Genomic DNA, 23169 nt, shown 5'->3' on the forward strand with positions numbered 1-23169 from the left:
CCAATTTTTCTTTATGCTGGATCATTTAACTATCACTTTGATTGATTCTGACTCTTTAACATTTAAAAAACTTGAAGTATAATTAACATTCAGTAATGTGTTCTTAGGTGTTCATTTCAATGAATTTTGACAGTTGTATACACCTGTGTAACCACTACATAAGCTATAGAACATTTCCACCACCTCCAGAAGGTTCCCTCATGGCCATTTCCAGTCAATTCCTCTCCCCACCCCTATCCTAGGTAACCATTTTAAAATTTATTTCACCATAAATTAGTTTTGTCTAATTTGTCTAATTTTGAAATTTATTGGAATGGAATCAAAAGTGTCTGTTCAAGTCTTTTTACCTACATTATTACTGGATAGTTGTTTATGTCTTTGTTGTTGATTTGTAGAACTCTATATATTCTGGACACAGGTATGTTGTTAGACGTGTGTGTTGTGACTTTTTTTTTTTTTTTTTTTTTTTTTTGTGCTACGCGGGCCTCTCGCTGCTGTGGCCTCTCCCGTTGTGGAACACAGGCTCAGTGGCCATGGCTCACGGGCCCAGCTGCTCCGCGGCATGTGGGATCTTCCTGGACCGGGGCACGAACCCGTGTCCCCTGCATTGGCAGGCGGATTCTCAACCACTGCGCCACCAGGGAAGCCCTGGCTATTTTTTTCATCCTGTAGTTTGTCTACTCAGTTTCTTAACGGTGGATTTACATGAGCTGAAATTTTTTCTTTTCATGGTAGTATTGTGTTTCCTGTCCAGGAGATCTTTGCCTACTTCAAGGGCACAAAGCTCCATATTTTCTTCCAGAGGCTTTATGGTTGTGTTTCAAGTTTAGACCTACAATCGATTCATCTTGAAATAATTTTTTGTATATTGACTACTTTTCTTTGCTATATGTAGCCCTCACCTGACTGGTAAGTTTCTTCTACCTTAAAGATTCTCATTATTTCTCTTTGAGGGGTAGTGGCAGGAGACTGTAACTTTTACCAAACCCTTTACTAAACACTACTGCTGCCTATTTATTTATGTATGTTCCCTCTTCAGTGGTGTGTCATTGGAATCTGAGACAAACTGAGTCATCTTTCTCTGGCTTTTTGTAATTGCCCCCCATCACACCTTCAGGGCCTCTAAGGGCCTGATTTTAAAGCAGAATATTCAGGAAAGCCATATTTTCCATTCAGGAAAAGAGCATCCTGGCCTAAAAGTTGCCATTGACATAATGAAGTATTACATGTGAATGTATGATGAGTTAAAGGATTTTGATGCCTTACCTTTTTTTTTGATGCCTTACCTTTTATTTAAGCATCTTGTACAGTATTAACATTGTAATGTTATTAATGTCACAGAACTGGAAGGACCACTCATTAACACTAATAAATGGGAGAAAATGCACTGAACCAAAAGTAGCAGTCTTTATAACTTGTAAGACTTTCTTAAATGCAGATCTGTACTTAAAGCAGCGGGCTAACTTATTTTTGTGATGTTGATGTACTGAATGCGGGGGTGGGGGGGGAGGTGGGGGATGGCATTGGCAAAATAGAAAGGATTAAGGAGGCAAGGACATAAAATCCTTTAATACTGCTTAGTAAGATATTCATTTTATCCATTTGAAGAAATCTGAAATTCTTTATGAAAGGAATGTATTTTTAATTTGGGGGTGGGGAACAGTTGCTGAATCATTGGGTATTAACCAGGTTAGGGTACAGATTACAGCTGGAAGGAATGTTAATCCTGTTAGATTGTGTTTATTGTCCACAAGAACACTACCAAAAAAATACCAACCTGAAATTATTCTCAGATTTTCAGGAAAAAGTTTGAACAGTTATTTTAGGTTTCTTATTTGGAGGGTAATAATCTTGAGTTTGTCTTAACACATTTTCTTTGAGCAATCAACTCTTAATTATTCATTGATCAATTGATTGATCAATTTTGCTATTTATTTTCCTAAAATATTTCATCTCAAGTCAGGTTTCCCTTGCCCTCTCTGGTTCTGGGTGGAGAGTGAATTGCGATAATCTGCAGCATTTACTGTGAGAAGGAAGATGAATTTTAATATTTGTTTGAGCACAATGTAATTGGAGATAAAGCTGCCGCTACAAAATAACAAAAAAAAATCCCATAGATTTAAAGTATTTCTGAAATATCCACTATTGTGAACTCTTTCCTTATCCCTTCCACTAGTGAGAATGGTAGAGTTAGAAGTCTTGACCCCCATAGAATTCTGCTTTTACATGTCTTTAACTTGCTGGCTGTTCATGCATGCCTTTTCATGATCCTGTCCCAGCAGTGTCTCCTCAGAAGTAGGAGTAAGCTGCACAGCTGTCATGAGCCAGTATAGGCACAGCCTGGGGGCTATCATCAAGGCAAGAGCTAGGGATCAGTGGCTTATTATGGTCCAGTAGAAATTAAAAGGTCCAGAAATTTGTGGGTCAACAAAGTAAGGTGATCAGAAAGCCAGCATTGCCTCTCTTCCAGGGCACAAAAAAGTACTGTAGAACAGAATACACCCGACTGAATCTATGTGGATAATTGCGTTGTATTGTAGAAATAGCATTGGCTTTGGAACCAAGCAGACCTAGAGTTCTGAATGATGTGGGGAAAATAATTTACACTCTTTTTTTTTTTTTTCTGCAGTACGCGGGCCTCTCACTGTTGTGGCCTCTCCCGTTGCGGGGCGCAGGCTCAGCGGCCATGGCTCACAGGCCTAGCCGCTCCGCGGCATATGGGATCTTCCCAGACCGGGGCACGAACCCGTGTTCCCTGCATCTGCAGGCGGACTCTCAACCACTGCGCCACCAGGGAAGGCCAATAATTTACAATCGTTAAGCTTCAGTTTCTTTTTCAGTCAAATGATTGTGAAGGTTACATAAAATATATAAAGTAACCAGCACATAATAGATGTTCAAACAATGTTAATCTTTCTTCTCTTCTATGCTTCATACCTGGATCGTTTTAGGATCTCATTCTGCTTGTCTGGAGAAACTGGTGCTAGCTAGTTTAGGAGCAGGTCAAGAAAGCAATAGGAGCCGATAAGGCCATGATTCATCTCCCTCGTAGACACCCAGTGTTTAGGTCATCTGCTCCTATAATTTCGGCTGTTACTGAATATCTATAATGTTTAGCTACATCTTTTTGTTCCCAGCCTTTCTGTGGTCCCTTACCAGCATATCAAATTCAACCATGACCTAGGCAAATTTCTTTACAGTTACTTACTTGTTTAAGTGTGTGTAGCCGCTGGCCCTGTCTCCTTCCTCTCTTCTCTCTGGCTTAGAGGCTTTCTTGTTTTTCTTATCCTTCCCAGTTTTCACCTAAGGCTTATGAAGATGGCAGGAGTAAGTCCTCACATCTCCCTGCTTAGTTGGAATTATTTTGAACAAACAAAAATTCCTACCTTTAAAGAGCTTATAGTAGAAGATAGTGTGATGGTTACTATTCATACTAAATATAGGTTGTGAATTTGATGCACTATTGGAATTTCTAAAAATGTTATCTTTTGGATTTTTGCATTTTCCATTTAAAACAGTTCCTCAAACCCTTTCCTCCTTCTCCTCCTCCTCCTTCTTCTTCCTCTTCTTCTTCTTCTTCTTTTGCAATAGGAATCTGTTATTTATTGAGAACCTTCTCTTAATGTTGTCTTATAAGCTAGAGAATGGTGAGGACTGTCGCCCTTTGCTCGGAGTATGAGGAAGCAGAAGTAGATAGCATTGCTGCTTGGTCCTGGTGCTTCCATAAGGTCACTAGGAACACCAGAAATCTCCCACCTGGCACCAGATTCATTGGGCTGTATTCATGCCATCAGGTCTTATTCCATATATGGAATTTTATTGCTCCTCAAAAGAAAAACATGTTGAGACAAGTAGTTTCTAAGAAGTCAGACTTTGCCACAATGCCTTTTAGACTAACACCTCAGGCCTTCCTAGCTTAGGTTTAAAATTCTTTCAGAAACACAAATTCTTCACAGGGACAGATGATTTATTAATTTTGCTCTATGGAAAGAAAGGATCTCAAGTTAAATACATTGCCCACAACCTAAATGAACTGACTACAGATTTAAGCTTTGGGAAACCTAAAACATTTAAGAACATCCGGTCTTAAACTGAAGCAAGATATTTTCAATGTTCTACCAACATATGGAAATTTGTAACATTGGCCCCTTCATTAATCCATCTCAGTTAAATAGTCTGTGGCTTAAACAAATATTTTTCTACTCTTCAGCTTACCACATCTTTCTTGGCATCAAATTACCTTTCTACTTAGTTCAAATCGTTAGTTTGACTGTTGGGATGAATTCACTTATGGAAGTGGAAATGGAAATTATTTGTTATGTTACTGCTGTGTTGTTCAGGTATGGTCATGGTATTTATGCAGTTTGTTTCCCTGAAGCTATATTTTTAACTGGCTATTTACAGAGTCAGACCTTTTAGCAAAAGGAGAATCCTCATATGCATGACCTAATTTACTTTCTTAGAGTTCAAGGGAAGTAATATGAAATACTTCCTCTTCATTTGCCCTCAGTCCCATCCCAGGGAAGAGGTTGTTACCAGAATTCATATTTCACAGACCCCTAGTAAGGCAGGGAGAAAGACCTCCAGTTTTCTCTTTCCTCTTTCCTTCCTTCTCTTGCCCACTGATCCTTCTGGGTGGGGGGTGCTTCTGGCATCTTGTCTGTGAGATGCAACATCATGGCTTTTTCTTTTAATTGGATAATATTTTCCTTCCCATTTCCTCTTCTCAGTATCTAGCATTTCCAGCCTACTTCTTTCAGATTTTACACACATGGCTCCCTAGTGATCCTCCCAAAAGAATTTTAAGGTCCTAGTAACTTTAGGTGAATTTAAGAGAGGAAAAGGTGGGATAATGACTTTTCCTCAAATAAAACTGAAGTTTTTAATAATGCTTCTTAAAAATACTTAAATGCAACCATTTAAACTATGCTCATTAGGGAGCGTTGGGAGTATGGGAAGCAACTCTTGGCCTCCTACCTTTTAACTTTTTGCTTAGCAATCATTATTACTCATCTCTCCAGTAAGTAATACTATTTGGACAAGATGTAGGTAATTAATCTCCAATTTCCCTACAGAAAAATGTCTTCTGTAAGCATTTGTTAATTAGGAATGGGCTGCATTTTTATTATTTAATTATTTTTAATAGCTTTTTATCACAAAATAATCAAATACTTTAAAAACCTAATCAATAGGAAAATATATAAAATTAAAGATTCCACCTTTCCCCAGCCTTGTTTCTGTTTAGGGAGGTTTCACAGAGCCCTCTCATCTACTATGTTATGTACTTTTTATAATATTAAAATATTTACAGAGTACTTTTGTAATAAAAAAATAAAGGTTGTATTTCCCTGGCAGTCCAGTGGTTAAGACTCCGCACTTCCACTGCAGGGGACGCGGGTTCCATCCCTGGTCAGGGAACTAAGATCCCGCATGCTGTGTGGTACAGCCAAAAAAATAAATAAATAAAAAATAAAATAAAGGTTAAATTGTTTTAAAGCAATGAAAAGAAGAAGAAGAAAAAAAAGAAATCTTACATTCATTGGACCAGTGCTTAGGAGAATATTCTGGGATACTTTGGAGAGAAACAACTTCTGTTTTCTTAAGTATAAATGTCAACAGCAGTTGTGTGTGTGTGTATGTGTATTTTTTTTAAGGTTGTTTAATTAACCATTTCAAACGTAAAGATCCTAATGCTGTTAAATCATTCTTTAGCTACTCTTCAGTATAAACTTGAAATAAATAAAGAAACAAGTTGCACTGGAAAACATTTCCTATGTGGCTTTTGTTATTTTTTTACATAGGTTCGTAGATTAGGCTGGGGCCAAATTTGAGATATCCTGTGCAGGTATCTTTGGAGTGCAAACAGGCAACCCTTTGACCTGATTACATTTTACTACTTGAGGGCAGGGGCTCTGTAGCACACAGCTTATACTAATGTCCTATTCACAACGCAAGTGATGTGTATAGTTCATGAGCGAGATCTATGTTGTATCCTTTCTTTAACTCAATTTTTAAAAAATATACGTTTATCCGTTCTATTATGAAGTTTGTGATCTGTGTTTCAGTAGTGATCTCAAGCTCTGCTTTGAGGGAAAATGTCTTACAGTTTTTAGAGTACTTCTTCTCTTTTGTATAATTACCTTGGTAGCTCTTTAAGGAGGAATAATCCATAACAGCCAGGGCTACCTTTCATGGTATCTGATAACCCTTAACTAAATATCAACAACCTTTCAAGAACAGATCACAGCTTTTCACATTGAACTCTGCACTCTGGCCTTTCCTAACTACTTAGTTTTCTCTGAATGTTTCGTGTCCTGACTTTATGCTATAATCCCAGCCAGGCATGCTCACTTCCACCTTGTCTGCCTGGGGCACTTCTGCTATCTTTCAGTGATCAAGTCTCCTATTACCTTGTATAATACATTCTATATATAGTTCCGTAATAGTGCTTAATATACTGAGTTGTAATTATTCATTGGTAAAATAATAGTAGTACTTACATGGTTGGTCTTTCTTTTTGCTATTTAATGGCATAGTAGCACATGGCAAGTTTTTCCTCTTAGACCTCAGTTTCCTCATTTGTAAAATGGGAGTAATAATGTACCTATCTCATAGGGTTATTATGAGGTTAACTGAAATTGTACACATAAAACAAAACACTTAACTCTGTTTTTGAACATTAAATGAGTAGTGAGGATGGTGATTGAATATTTGTGTCCTCTAGAGCTTCTTGAAGACGTGGGATATATTTTATTCATCATTCAGGGATGGTGGTGCTGAGAGGAGCCTGTTTCCTCAGAGCCCCGGTCTGCTTTGTGAGCTTTATCTCATTAACCCTCATAGTAGTTCTCCACCATGTTTAGGTCAGACTCAGAAAGGCACAGTGGTCATTTTTCTGAGTTTCACTAAAGTTTTTATTTTTTTAAACATCTTTATTGGAGTATAACTGTTTTACAATAGTGTGTTAGTTTTTCCTTTACAACAAAGTGAATCAGTTATACATATACATATGTTCCCATATCTCTTCCCTCTTGAGTCACCCTCTCTCCCACCCTCCCTATCCCACCCCTCTAGGTGGTCACAGAGCACAGAGGTGATCTCCCTGTGCTGTTCGGCAGCTTCCCACTAGCTATCTAATTTACATTTGGTAGTGTATATATGTCCCTGCCACTCTCTCACTTCGTCACAGCTTACCCTTCCCCCTCCCCATATCCTCAAGTCCTTGCTCTAGTAAGTCTGTGTTTTATTCCCGTCCTACCACTAATCTCTTCATGACATTTTTTTTTTCTTAGAGTCCATATATATGTGTTAGCATGGTATTTGTTTTTCTCCTTCTGACTTACTTCACTCTGTATGACAGACTCCAGGTCTATCCACCTCATTACAAATAACTCAGTTTCATTTCTTTTTATGGCTGAGTAATATTCCATTGTATATATGTGCCACATCTTCTTTATCCATTCATCTGTTGATGGACACTTAGGTTGCTTCCATGTCCTGGCTATCGTAAGTAGAGCCGCAATGAACATTTTGGTACATGACTCTTTTTGAATTATGGTTTTCTCAGGGTATATGCCCAGTAGTGGGATTGCTGGGTCGTATGGTAGTTCTATTTTTAGTGAAAGTTGCTGCCATGCCCACGGCAGGGAAGGAAACAATGGTTCTGACTGTTCAGTCTCCTCTGTGCTGCTGAGGGCTCAGAGAGCACCATTTGCTTTCAGTGTGGGCAGGTTAGGTAGTTAAGTATTGATCCCTGATTATTCATTTTAAAGTTTTGTGTCTGATGTAGAAAAAGTGAATTACCACAGGGTGAAAGGACTCTGACCTGCGTTTTTAAAATATGCTAATGGCAAAGTAATTGTAGTAAAATGTACCCTTCTGTGAGATTGTTAGCCAGCATCGTATTTTGTCCTTTTTCTTTTTTCCCATTCTTGAAACATGAATTGAAGTGCTCACTTGCTCTCACACACGTGAGATTATCATGTTAATCTTAGATAAGACCTGATTACTCCATTTTTTAACTATACAGACCCAGTGAGCAAATTTGTTATGACTCATTTGTACTGGCGGCTGAGTAATCTATACCAATAGTGTTTTATGATTTTCCACTATCTCAAAAACCAAACTGAAAGTTAAGGATGTATTCAGGAAAAGATGACACGGGCTTTTAGCCATGGCTTTGCCACAGACTGTGGCTTGCAAGAAGTTGTCTGATTTCTTTGAGCTTCACTTTTCATAGGGTTTCAGTTTAGCATCTTTAAAAATGAACAGTTTGTACAAAATTATCACTAAGGTCTCCTCTATCTCTGAAATTTTGTAAGTTAGCTATTTTTAGATTAGTATTTGTCCACAGGACACTCTGGATGGCTGTGTGTGTGTATAGGGGGCCAAACGTAATACACTTGAAATTGATAGCTATTTCATGAATCTTCTCAAATATGATAATTTTTTTAGGCTATATTGACTCTAGCTCTATGATTCAAATGTACTTACTACACTGCTGAATCTTTCTCCTTTCCTAGAATAATCTCCAGGAGAGAGGTGGATTTAGCATGCATGAAGATAAATATAATGTCACGATAAGCACTCTTACTGATTATAGGAAGCTAATATTGACACAAATTGGCTGTCAATTGGAAGGGCAAACTTTCACGTATCCAAAGCTGCTCTATAATATTACTTAATATTATTTGACAAGAATATTTGTCTTGGAATTTTGGGATTAAATGTAGATACCTCTAGAATGACACTATTCTTTGGTTTTGTCATTATTCTGACCTCTCATATTTACTCTGATTCATTAAGAATGAAGTAAAAGTAAAAGTGAGCAGGGGAAATGGAAAGGTGTTTGTCAAAGAGTACAAACTTCCGGTTATAAGATGAATAAGTTCTGGGGATCTAATATTCAACCTGGTAACTATAGTTAACAATACTGTATTATATACTTGAAAGTTGCAAAGAGAATAGATCTTAACTGTTCTCACCACACACAAAAAATTGCAATTATATGAAGTGATGGATGTGTTAACTAACCTTGTTGTGGTAATTGATTTTGAAACATTTGAATCATTTTACAAAATGTCTATCAATTTGGATTTATCTCTTGGTTTATCATGAATACACAGAGCTTATGTATTTTTTGAGCAAGAATACTACAGAAGTGATATATCCTCTGTATATATGGGAGGATAGGGTGCATGACATCAATATGTCTTTATACTAGTGATGTAAACCTTGATTACTGTTGAATTTCTCCACATAAAGTTACTATTTTCCCTTTTGTAATTAATAAATATCTTGGGAGAGATTTGTTGAGACTGCAGGTATCCTATAACTATTTGAACTTTCACCTTTATTCTTTAAACTTCTCACTAATTTTAGCATTTGTCAGTGGGTCTGGCCTGCAACAGTTATTACTGTAGTGTTCTAATGATGATTTTCTCCTTTTCTCATTCCTTTGACACTTTAAAAAAATTATGTACAGTCAAACATATTATTATTTTTAAGTTGTTAATTTATTTTTGGCTGCGTTGTGTCTTCGTTGCTGTGTACGGGCTTTCTCTAGTTGGGGCGAGCGGGAGCAACTCTTCATTGCAGTGCACGGGCTTCTCTTGTTGTGGAGCATGGGCTCTAGGCACGCAGGCTTCAGTAATTGCAGCACGTGGGCTCAGTTGTGGCACAAGGGCCCTAGAGTGTGCAGGCTTCAGTAGTTATGGCATGCGGGCTCAGTAGTTGTGGCTTGCGGGCTTAGTTGCTCTGCAGCATGTGGGATCTTCCCGAACCAGGGATCGAACCCATGCCCCCTGCATTGGCAGGTGGATTCTTAACCACTGTGCCACCAGGGAAGTCCCATGACACTTACTAACTGGAATGCTTCTTTTTGTTTTTTTGGTTGTATCACATGGCTTGTGGGATTTTAGTTCTCAGACCAGGGATTGAACCTCCGTGCTTGGCAGTGAGAGCGCAAAGTCCTAACCACTGGACCACCAGAGAATTCCCTAATTGGAATTCTTCTATAAGAGCTGTTCGAGGTTTTCCCTGGTGGCGCAGTGGTTGAGAGTCCGCCTGCCGATGCAGGGGACACGAGTTCGTGCCCCGGTCCGGGAGGATCCCACATGCCGCGGAGCGGCTGGGCCCGTGAGCCATGGCCGCTGAGCCTGCGCGTCCGGAGCCTGTGCTCCGCAACGGGAGAGGCCACAGCAGTGAGAGGCCCGCGTACCGCAAAAAAAAAAAAAAAAAAAAAAAAAAAAAGAGCTGTTTCATCTCTCCCATTTATTTATTTATTCAATTATTTATATCAGTGTGGACTCATGGATATTTATAATCCCATACCACTATTATCTTTTTGATGTTCAAATTGTTCCATCTTTTTAAAAATTACCCCTTAATTTTAAAAAGTAATAAAACAAATTATAAGTGAAAACAGTAATTTGTTGTGGGTTGACCAGTGCATTATACTGTCGCTTAACATTCAGTACAGTATCTGGTTTCTGTGCACTCTGACAATTCTCAGTCCACTACAGCTGAACTCCTTAGTCATGTGTTATATAAGAATGAGGAGGGAAAGAACATGAACACATCTTTGTCTTTTCTCCTCTTCCTGAACTCAGTTAATTCTGCCAGTCTGGTCAGAAAATCCCTAGTAACAACAAAAGCTTGGCAGTTACTAATAGCAGTTCTTTTGTACAATAAGAAAAATTACAAAGTGTTTAAAGAGAGGGAAACTTGGATGGTATTCTTGTTCCCCAGTGGTAACTGACTGGATGTTCAGGATGGAGTGCTTGTTGACCCCTTGAACACAGCTATTGTGCTGGGTTAATATTCTGTTTCCGTCTATAGTTTATCACTCGGAGTGCCGATCTAAAACAAACCATCCGGTGTTATCCAGCTAGTCCGGGACATCCACTTTGCAACGGATAAGGATTTCCTTGTGCTTAAACTGCTAGAATTTTTTTTTTTTTTTTTTTTTGGTCTAGTGGAAAAACATTATTAGTGTTTTTATTAAGTATTTTTCAGTTATTTCATTTTGTTTGCTGTTGTTAACATCCAATTACGTGTAACATTTTATTTATACTTCTTTTATAGCATTTATCACATATTACCTTTTGTCGTTATTCCTTTATTAATTGGTCTTTTTTGGGGGGGAGGGTACATATCTTCCTTTTCCATCTCAACTGAACAACTTGAGGACACAGTCTGTATATTAAACTTTAAAAATATCCTACATGCTTTGCATATAGGAGAGAGTTCTTTGTTGTTGAAGAGGGGGAAACATTACAGTTTTTTTAAAGAGTAAAAAACTGTTTCCTATCATTTATGTCAGGAATATATAAAAGTATATACATTGGATTTGTGAGACAAGGATTTTCTTTACTTATAGAAGAACTGTTTTAATCCGTTATTGACTCCTTATAATAAGATTAATTTTTTTTTTTTTTTTTTGCGGTACATGGGCCTCTCACTGTTGTGGCCTCTCTGGCTGCGGAGCACAGGCTCCGCACCCGCAGGCTCAGTGGCCATGGCTCACGGGCCCAGCCACTCCGCGACATGTGGGATCCTCCCGGACCGGGGCACGAACCCGTGTCCCCTGCGTCGGCAGACGGACTCTCAACCACTGCGCCACCAGGGAAGCCCTGGTCTTAACTTTTAATCCCTTCAAAGACCCTTGGTCAAATGGAAAAGATGGCCAAAACAGAAACTGTGACATATGAGAAGTGCCTTAATAGTGATACGTGGAATGTTACAGAAATATTAATGAGGAAGGCTATGTGCTGTCAAAAATTGGTCTTTTTGTGAAAGGGGAGACAAAGAACAATTGACTTGCTGTTTTCCTGGAGATAACTACCCTTTGCAGATATTCTTTGATGTTGCATAATGATCCCATTCTGTAGATTATGTATGTTTAATGCCTGCTATCTTCCAGGCTGTCTTAACCAATTTACTTTTAGTTTATCAGTTAATCTTATTTAATCCTCTCAGTTATTCAGGACAGTTGGTATTAGGGTTAGTATTAGAGTTTTGTGGATTAGAAATTGAGATAGAAAAGTTAAATTATTTGTCCAAATCATTAAGTTTATAATTAACAGAACTGAAATTCAAATTTAGTCTATTTAATTTCATATCTTAGCCTCTGTCTACTCTACTATACTTTGTCCAGAGTATATTGTATTAATTGTACTCGTACACAGGCCTAGGCACTTTTCATACATTATCTCATTTAATTCCCACAACAGCCATTTGAAGGTGGTATTCAGTGTTTAACAAATGTGGAAACTGAGGCTCAGACAAGTGAATTATGTGCTTCAAACCTCTCAAAAGTTAAGTGGTAATATCAAGACTTGAACTGAGATTCATTTGACTTTAATATTTGTTGCTCTGTATTTACACTTCAGTGATTTTACAAAAATTATCCAAAGGGCATCAACTGTAGGTTAGCAAATGCATTGTAGGGTGTGAGATACAGATATAAGACAATTGCACACTGATACCCCACTGTTCTTTCAGCATTTATTGAATAGTGATTTTCCCCCCATTGTCGTTGTTTCTGCTATTGAATCTTTTCCTGAAATTACGTTCTAATCCATGTTTTTCTTTGTTATTTGATGGCATATATTTAAAATTAATTTTAATATTATTATTTGATAGAACATATGCTTATTATTTAAAAGTTCAAACATTGTAGAAATAGTTAACTTCAAAAATAGAAGTCACTGTAATTGAAATGTAGATATAACCATTATTAGTGAATTGGCATATTTTTGTTTGTTTACTTTTTTTAACATCTTTATTGGCATATAATTGCTTTACAATGGTGTGTTAGTTTCCGCTTTATAACAAAGTGAATCAGCCATACATATACATATATCCCCATATCTCCTCCCTCTTACATCTCCCTCCCACCCTCCCTATCCCACCCCTCTAGGTGGTCACAAAGTACAGAGCTGATCTCCCTGTGCTATGTGGCTGCCTCCCACTAGCTACCTGTTTTACATTTGGTAGTGTATATATGTCCATGCCACTCTCTCACTTCATCCCAGCTTACCATTCTCCCTCCCTGTGTCCTCAAGTCCATTCTCTATGTCTGCGTCTTTACTCCTGTCCTGTCCCTAGGTTCTTCTGAACTTTTTTTTTTAGATTCCATATATATGTGTTAGCATATGGTATTTGTTTTTCTTTCTGACTTCACTTTGTATGACAGACTCTAGGTCCATCCACCTCACTGCAGATAACTCAATTTTGTTTCTTTTTATGGTTGAGTAATATTCCATTGTATAGATGTGCCACATCTTCTTTATCAATTCATCTGTCGATGGACACTTAGGTTGCTTCCATGTCCTGGTGCAAATTGGCATATTTTTCTTGAGTACTTTATGAACATACAAATGTATATGTAATTTTTTCAAACATAAAACTGATGGGCTTCCCTTGTGGCACAGTGGTTGAGAGTCCGCCTGCCGATGCAGGGGACGTGGGTTCGTGCCCCGGTCCAAGAGGATCCCTCATGCGGTGGAGCGGCTGGGCCCGTGAGCCATGGCCGCTGAGCCTGCGCGTGTGGAGCCTGTGCTCCACAACGGGAGAGGCCACAGCAGTGAGAGGCCCGCGTACCGAAAACAAACAAACAAACAAAAAAACCCATGAAACTGAGGGCTTACTTTTTTCACTTAGTAACTCTGATACCCTTAGTTTTACCTTTGGTTTTATAGAGTTTGAGTCATTTTACGATGTTTTTAAGAATCTGATAGGGTTTATTAAAAAAAATTTAAAAAGCAAAACTAGCCTCTGCTTTCATATTTCAGCAGGAGACTCCGAAGCAATATAAATTATTCTTAACCAGCCTTATGCAAATTGCCTTTCTTATTGCCTCTACTCTAGTGAAAATGAAATTGAAGTCTTTATCTTTCTATTTCTTCTAATCCTATCGATGGTCAAGACTTCTCTACCATTGTCAACAGTTCTCTGCTTTGTATGTTTTGAAGTAAGCAAGAAGGGTATGAAACAGATAGGACCATTGTTTCACATAAAGCAGTACTTCCTTTCAGGGGAGGGAGAAGTACTAAAAGTAGAATTGACTTATAAAAACAGAGACCTGTCATAGGAAATAAATATAAATCTCAACACCAAAAGGAAAAGAATAATAGGTAATTTGAAGTAATTTTTCAAATGCAGTGTCTCCTGTTTATGGATTAGTTATATAAAGGATTCTAAACACACATACTTACTATTTAGCAGTTTCCACAGGGAAATATGCCGGTAGCTGTCTTCCTTACAAAAACATTTAAAAATGCAAACTAAGGTGTTTAAAACTTTTTTTTATAAAAAATTGAAAAGCTTGCATATTCTTTTGCAGTTTGAAGAAACAGTCCAAAGAAAATCACTTTAAATTCATGTTTAAAATATTTACTTTATAAATGACCCACAACTGGTTTTACCATATAAGATTAGTAGTTGAAGAAGACTGCCAAGGAGAAATTATACAGTAAAGAGTCCAAAGACGCAAATTATTTCAATCTAGTTTGTTCTGTTTGTATACATAAAAGCGTGAAAGCTAATACTTTTGAATAAAAGTAATAGATATCCATGTTAGAATTTGATTGAGGCCAAAAAAATATGGGTTTTTTTTTGCCAGTTTGCATAAATTTATTATAAAGGGCCATAATTTTAAAATCCTGAAATTTTAATTGCTGGGGACAAATTTCAGAGATACCTTATTTCTGGTTTGTTTGGATTTATTCCACTGTATCTAAGAGGTTTAAAAGGAAACTTGAATTCTCCATGTCATCTTAGTAGTAATTTGAGATCCTCAGAAAGAATATATCTCCTACTTTTATTGACTTGGACAGGCCTTGGAGTGAAATGGAGAAGGAAACATGGGTAATGAAGTGAACTGAAAATCTCAGGACAAACACAAACTATAGTTATTTTTTTAAAGCAGAACATTGAAATCACATAAGCACATGTACAGCTTCTTAGGACATGCTTGGTTTCTTTGCTGGGGAGTTTTTCCTCCTGATGACTAGCAAGGAAAAAGGAGCTAACTTCACAGAGTTAAATGATAAGGCAATAATGGGAAATTAAGTATGACTTTGGAAATGCTAGTACAGCACATCCAAAGAAGTATTGCTCAAATTTGTGTTAGATTTAAGGTTCTGGTGATAATTCTGTAACTCCTCACTGTCATAAATCACAAATCATTCCTCCCATGTCTTCAGACAAAAAAGTGTAGAGACATGAATTTCCTGCTTTTAAAGAGAAGAAAATAAAAACATCCTGCATTTGTTGAAGCAGGAGATCAAGATTGGGTTGCCATATATACATACCATTTTTCACCCATTAAAATAGCGAAGATTGTTTTAAATAAGGTTACTTCCTGTTGACAAGTCTACTGACATGGACATGTTCATATACTGCTTGTGGGAGTATAAATGGTATAATCGTTTTGAGGAGAAATTTGCAATATTTATCATGAGTCTTAAATATTCCTTTGATACAGTAATTTCTCTCCTGAAAAATATATTTATTATAGCATTACTTAAAGTAAGAGCCCAATAAATTAGGGAACGCCTAAATAAATTATGGTAAACACGATGGAATGCTCTATAGCTATTTTTAAATGATGCTTATGAAGAGTTTAACATGGGAAGATGTATGTTACCATGTTAAGTAAAGGACTAAAACACGTGGAAGGAAATGGGGTAGAATCAGGAATTTTTATATTTGTTTTCATTTTCTTTTCATTATTTGCCAGTGTAATTATCTGAGGGGAAAGGATAAGGCCAACAGAAGGTAAAATGGTGGTTGCCAGGGGCTGGGGGAAAAGGAATGGGGAGTTATTGTTTAAAGGGTACTGAGTTTCAGTATGGGAAGATGAAAAAGTTCTGAAGATGGATGGAGGTGATGGTTGCACAACGGTGTGAAAGTACTTGATGCCACTGAACTGTACACGTAAAAAACAGTTAAAATGGTAAATTTTATGTTATATGTATTTTACCACAATTAACAAAAAAAGAGGGGGCCATTACAATGGTTTGGGTGATCCAGAGCATGTCGGTGGTAGGAATTGAGGGAAGTAGGTAGTTTAGAGAAAAATTGCAGAGGTGGGATGAGATGGTTTGGCACTTGATTGGATGTGGGGGCTAGGGAGAGGGAGGAGTCTACAAAGGCTTACAGAAGTGGTTCCCAAAGCATCATGGGCATGAGAATCAACCACCTGAGGGAGCTTTAATAAAATTCAGATTATTGGGCTTTACACCAGACTTGCTACACTACTGGTTTAGCCACTGTGTGGCTAGGAAGATGGTGCTGCTAATGCTAATAACTAAAGCAGCGCACACAGGAGGAGATTAAAGATCACGAAGATCGGTTCACATGTGCATATGTTAAGTTTGAAGGGTTGGGGCAGCACTCTGGTGAAAGAAATCAGGGCCAACAAGAGAAATTGGTTCTCGAGATGTATGTTAAATCTAAAGATCCAGTACTGAAAGTTGCTAGAGAGGGACTTCCCTAGTGGTGCAGTGGATAGGACTCCACATTCCCAATGCAGGGGGCCCGGGTTTGATCCCAGGTCAAGGAGCTAGATCCCACATGCATGCCGCAACTGGGAGTTTACATGCCACAACTAAGGAGCCCACATGCCGCAACTAAGGAGCTGGTGAGCCACAACTAAGGAGACTGGAGCCGCAACTGAAGAGCCCGCCTGCCACAACTAAGACCCGGTGCAGCGAAATAAATAAATATTAACAAAAAAAAGTTGCTAGAGAGTAGAGGATAAAGTGAGCAGAAAGTGCTAAAATCAGAGCCTTGGGGAACAAATACCTGTAGGGCTAGGAGGAGGAAGCAGGCATTAGAAAATAAATGGCCAGAAAGGAGGAGTAAAAACTAGTTGATAGAGGGTATTGTCAGATGTTGGAATGGTCAAGAATAGGGATTGAGAAAAAGGGTCTTTAGATTGGGTGAGTAAGAAAACATGAGCTAGTCTTTAGAATGCAGTTTTATTCAGAAGAGATTAAGGAGCAAAAGGAGAAAATAGAAACAGCAAGCATAAAGTTTTTATTTTCAAGGAGTGGTAAAGAGAGGAAGGAACCAAGTCAGGGAGAGAAAGATCGAGACAAGGCATTTTCCAGTTTGGGTAAACTTGGTACTAATTTAGGCTGGTATTTCTATGGAAGACTTGTCTCTCGTGGGTCTCCTGTCTCTTTTGCTGTTCCTTCTCTTCTCCCCAGCCCCCTTATCCACCCTAAGGATAAGTCAACCTCCCTTCTCCAGTCTATCAGGGCATCTGAGTAGATCTACCTTCAGTAGAGAATCTGACCCCTCTCACCTCCACTCCTATCACCCTGGTCTAACTACCATAATCTCTCACCTCTAATAACCTCCCAGTTGGTCTTCCTGCTTCTGCCCTTGCCCTCTTTCACTCTGTTTTCAACAAAGTAGTGAGAATGGTTAAAATACAAGTTAGATCATATCACTGCTCAGCTTAAAACCTCCCAATGGCTTCCCAATTCAGAATAAAAGCCACAGTCCTTACAGTGACCTACGTGAGCTGCCTCCCATTCCCTCTACCCTTATGTCCCTCTTTTCTCTCTTTCCCCCTCTACTATCCTGTGCTAGTCACACTGGCCTTACTTAATTTAACACTTTTCTGTCATCTGGAATGCTTCTCCCAAATATTCCCTTGACTGACTCCCCGCCTTCTTTAAGTCATTGCTCAAATGTCTTCATAAGGTGGCTCACCTAACCACCATATTTACAGTCGCAAATTGACCCCCTTGCAGCACTCTGATCTGCCTTCCCTTACTGTTTACGCTTTTCCATAACACTTAATTTTTCATAACTTAAATATAATTTACTAATTTTAATTTTTAAATTATGCAGTAAAATTGGCTCCCCCCTGCCCCCCACATGGTATACACTTCTGTGAATTTTAACCAATGTGTACATTCTTGTGACGGTCACCATAATAAGGATATAAGCTAGTTCTACACTCAAAAAAAACTCATCACATCTTCCCCATGGCTGTCTTCATACAGTTTTGTCTTTTCAGTAATAGAATCATGCAGTATGTAACCTTTTGACACTGGCTTCTTTTACTCAGCATAATACCTTTGAGATTCATCCAAGTTGCTCAGTTAATCTTCCTTTTTTTTTTAAAATTAGTTTATTTATTTTTGGCTGCGTTGGGTCTTTGTTGCTGTGCATGGGCTTTCTCTAGTTGCGGCGAGTGGGGGCTACTCTTTGTTGCGGTTTGCGAGCTTTGCATTACAGTGGCTTCTCTTGTTGCGGAACATGGGCTCTAGGCACATGGGCTTCAGTAGTTGTGGCACACGGGCTAAGTAGTTGTGACTCTCGGACTTATTTGCTCCACAGCATGTGGGATCTTCCAGGATCAAGGCTCGAACCTGTGTCCCCTGCATTGGCAGGCGGATTCTTAACCACTGTGCCATAGGGAAGCCTCTTGTTTTCCTTTTCATTGCCGAGTAATATTCTGTTCCCTGGCTATACTGCAATTTTTCCATTTACCCATTAAAGGAAATTTGGGTTGTTTCCAGTGTGGGCACTTAGGAATAGAGCTGATTAAAAAAATTTATATATGTGAACATATATGAACATAAGTTTATGTGAATGTAAGTTTTTGTTTTTCTAGAATATAATTTACTTATTCATTACATTTATCCTTTTTTATTTTTGCATGTTTTGTTCATGGGTGTATTATTCTAGGTTCCCCAAACAGTTCCTGGCACATAGCAGGAGCTCAATAAATTAGAGAATGTGCAATGTTATTGATACTTTAAAATGGAAAGGTATAATGAAACCAGAGTCACTCTGAACACGTGTAGGGTTTACATCACCAAACCCTAGACTGTGCGGCCTACTCAGACACTAAATGGCAAGAGACTTGAGCTGAAAGACACCTGCAAGTTGAGAATGTAAAAGGCTGTTTACGAAAAATAAAATAATTCCTCCCTAATGCTTTTGGTGGCCATCTACCAGATTCCTGATTTGGAGGAGGGGCTTGGGATGAGGTTGAGGAGAAACTTCTTGGGAGAATACTTGAACAGTGATGTCAACGTAACTCACTTTTGAGACAAATGAAAAGCCAGCTCTTCCACCCTAAGGATAGGTCAGAAACAAACTTGTTTGCAAAAGCAGGGGAAATATTGGCACGATTCTCCCTACGTTGTCTGATCCATTTAGTTTCAGTTAAACTCATAGTAAAGGTCACTTGAAGAGATAGGAAAACGATAAGCATTAGAAATTAGAGAGGAAAATAATGATTATATGAGAGATTGATGTTTATAAGGGAAGGTGATTGATATACCAGAGTACTTGTGTCTACAGCCGTAGGCTACTTCTGCACTATAAATTATCTTTTGGATAAGCTTTTAAAAGCCATATAAATGGCATCGGTTTAAAATCAGATTCTGCCTAATGCCCCAAACCAGGATAGCTGTGTACCTTGTTAATATACATGGACCCCTGTAACCTTATTCATTAGAGCATGGAATTCAGTAAGAATCAGTTGGATCTTGGATCCTATCCCCTGCATTATAGTTTTAGAAGGTTCAACAAGGTTTTAGTTTAAGGTGGTTCCATGTTTAAAGTTTGAGCAAGTTTTAGGAATAAATTTTCTTCCTTTCTTAAATAAGGTTTTTTGTTTTTTTTATAAATGATATGGGCTCATCAAAGTTTCAAATATACACAACTACATAAAGGAAAAAAAAGGCAGTCATATGCATATTTCTAGGCACTATTGATATTTTGCTGAAAATCTTCCCAGATGTCTTTCCAGGTGTGTGTACAGTACATGTGTATGTTTTTTGTCACTCTAAAGAGAAGGGATTATAGTGATGCTTTTAGGGTGGGGGAGAAGCCCCTTCATTTTCAATAAGAGCGAGCAGTGCATAAAAGAAAGATTAACTTCAGCAACTAAACACCTAAACTACAATGAACATCAGAGTTTAAGCATTTTGAGGATGATCTTTAACTATCAGGAAAAGTGAAATAACTCTGAAATATATCACAGTTTCTTTTTTTTTAATTTAAAGATTTTATTTTTATTTATTTATTTATTTTGGCTGCGACGGGTCTTAGTTGTGGCACGCGGGATCTAGTTCCCCGACCAGGGATCAAACTCGGGCCCCCTGAATTGGGAGCACGGAGTCTTACCCACTGGACTACCAGGGAAGTCCCATATTTCTTTTTTTGAATTATTATTAATTTATATTTCTTTCTGGCTGTTTCGAGTCTTTGTTGCTGTGCACAGGCTTTCTCTAGTTGCGGCAAGCAGGGGCTGCTCTTCATTGTGGTGCACGGGCTTCTCATTGCGGTGGCTTCTCTTGTTGCGGAGCATGGGCTCTAGGTGCACAGGCTCAGTAGTTGTGGCTTGCGGACTCTGAAGCGCAGGCTCAGTAGTTGTGGCACACGGGCTTAGTAGCTCCGCGACATGCGGGATCTTCCCGGACCAGGGCTCGAACCCGTGTCCCCTGCATTGGCAGGCGGATTCTTAACCACTGCGCCACCAGGGAAGTCCCCATATCACGTTTTCTGAGTTGACCTGAATGCCATGTGATGGTGTAGAGACTTTGCTTATCCTGCCGGGTATCCAGGTTAAAGCACTGTGGCAACAGGGGAGGTCTAAGAACAGGACTCAGACACAGCACCCTTAACTTTTCACCTTTCCTGAATCTCAGGTAAATTAGAAACAGATGTCTATTTATGGTTCTCCAGCCATTATGAATAACCAGTTAGATGGGGATATGGGTGCCATTGTCATCAACTCAAGTGAAACTCATTGCTCTTTTAATAAGGCCATGCAATAGGCTATGTGTGTATGTCTATTTTATTTAAATATGTGTAGTAATCAACTCATTGATGCTACTCTGTGATCAAACGAACTTCTGAGTATATCATAAAGCGTGCTTTTCTAACCACTGTAGTATTCAGGAGTAGTCATTTAGAATGTCTTTAGTTTCCCCCAATTGGTAGCCCAAAAGTTAGTATACTGCCTTAAATGTTTAAAAAGTAACTCTCTGCCATTGGCAGTGACTAGAAACTGTAAGAATTTCTGCTAAAGTTATTGTGATCTAATTCTCTCTTGAAAGCACAAAGCTAAACTAAAGCATGTATTGAAATGCCTGAGTCAGCTGCTCATGGGATACACTGCTTGTGCCCCTGCTAGTTTTTCTAGGATGAAAAAAATCTCCTTGGTGACCTGAAGCAGTTAGCTTTTACTCTCTCCACCTAGAAATACACGTATTATAACTATACATAGAAAGCACACACACATACAAACACACACAAACTCTTTCTAAATGTTGGCATTAGCATTATTATATTTTCTAGAATTATGCTTAACTTCAGCAGATCTTCTTGAATAACATAGGAAAATAATTTTGCCTCTTCTACTGATTGCTGTTTAAAATTTTTAACTTTTCTAGCTTTTTAATTAAGGGAAGGAGAAGAAAGGCACCTACTATTTATTGAATGTTTAGCATGTGCCTAGAATTTTTACTTGCTTAGTGATACTGCCATTTTATAGATGAGGACTTCAGAACTGTCAGGTGAGGTCACATAGCTCTGAAGTAGCAAGCACAGTTAGTAGTTAGTATTTGAACAAGGTCTGACTCCAAAGGCCTCTCTGTCACCACATCATGTAGAGTGAGCGGTAGGATGCTATGCTTATAAAAGATTATTATCAATATTACTAAGTAAAAAAAGCAAGATGTGGAAACAGTAAGCATAATATACTACCATTATGTGTATTTATGTATATACACATATGGGTGTCTATTTTCATACATGCTTAGCCTGTTGCTGGAAGACCATACAGTAATTGCCTCCAGGGATGGGAAATGGGCTGCTAGAAATACGTACTCTTTATTATACAACCTTTTATACCTTATGAATTTTGTTTTTTTCTCTCTCTTTTTAAAAAAATTTATTTATTTTTATTTATTTTTGGCTGCATTGGGCCTTTGTTGCTGCATGCGGGCTTTCTCTATTTGCAGCGAGTGGGGGCTACTCTTCATTGCGGTGCGTGGGCTTCTCATTGCGGTGGCTTCTCTTGTTGGAGAGCAGAGGCTCTAGGCACATAGGCTTCAGAAGTTGTGGCACACGGGCTTCAGTAGTTGTGGCACATGGGCTCAGTAGTTGTGGCTTGAGGGCTCTAGAGTGCAGGCTCAGTAGTTGTGGCGCATGGGCCTAGTTGCTCCGTGGCATGTGGGATCTTCCCAGACCAGGGCTCGAACCCTTGTCCCCTGCATTGGCAGGTGGATTCTTAACCACTGTGCCAACAGGGAAACCCTGAATTTTGTTTTATATGCATGTATTACCTATTCAAAAATGAAACAATATTCTAAAGACTTGTTACCTATGTTTTTAGAAACATAGCTGATTATTTTTTAGATTTAGTAATCTCTTTCTTAGTAAAGTTTCATAGGCTTGTAAAGCTTCTAATGCTATAAAATATTAATACTAGCTATTATGTCATTGATAAGCATTGATAATGATCATATCTTTCTAGTTTTTCAGTTCCCATGATACTACTCTAATGACCTACCACAGTGGAATTTTAGAGGAGGTAGATTACTGGTGTAACGTATATTGATGTTAGAAGAGGAAATGGTGACTGATTTATCTACATTCAACGATTTATTGACATTTTAATGCTTTTTAATATTTTACTAAGAAAGGATTTAATAATCTTCAGTTTATCTAGTTTTTGAAATAAGGGCACAGTGCCTCAAATGATAGTAGTTGCCAGTCATGAATGAGGTAAAAGAAGTATTTTATATGTCTTAAAATTGAACTTAAAAGAAAAACGTTTCACGTATATTAAAAGCTATATCTTAATTTGGGGCTACCGTTAATAGAAATACCTTGTTTTTGACTCTGTTTTTGTACTTGTTTTTCAAAGCTATAATGGTTTGTTTCCAAAGCTGTCTGCCTTACTAGACTGGGCATTCCTTGAAGGCAGGGTCCATGCCTAAGTTGCTTTTGTATTCTCAGTGGCTAGCCTAATGCCTGATACTTGGAAGGTAGCTAAAAATGTTGACTGAATTGAATCGAATTGAAGTAGAGATTCATAGCTTAGTCTGGAGAAGAGAGAGATCATCTCAGTCTTCAGATATCTGAAGCGTTCTCACGTGGAAGAGATTAAGTTTGTTCTATATG

At 38.3% G+C, this 23169-nt stretch overlaps 1 protein-coding gene across 3 annotated transcripts in view; it reads left to right on the top strand.

The window, feature by feature from the left end:
• Window positions 1–23169, top strand: part of SNTB2 (syntrophin beta 2) — a 94024-nt gene that overhangs the window by 19932 nt on the left and 50923 nt on the right. The window lies entirely within an intron of this gene.

Source organism: Kogia breviceps, chromosome 18 (genome assembly GCF_026419965.1).
Source record: "Kogia breviceps isolate mKogBre1 chromosome 18, mKogBre1 haplotype 1, whole genome shotgun sequence".
Classification (NCBI taxonomy): domain Eukaryota; kingdom Metazoa; phylum Chordata; class Mammalia; order Artiodactyla; family Physeteridae; genus Kogia; species Kogia breviceps.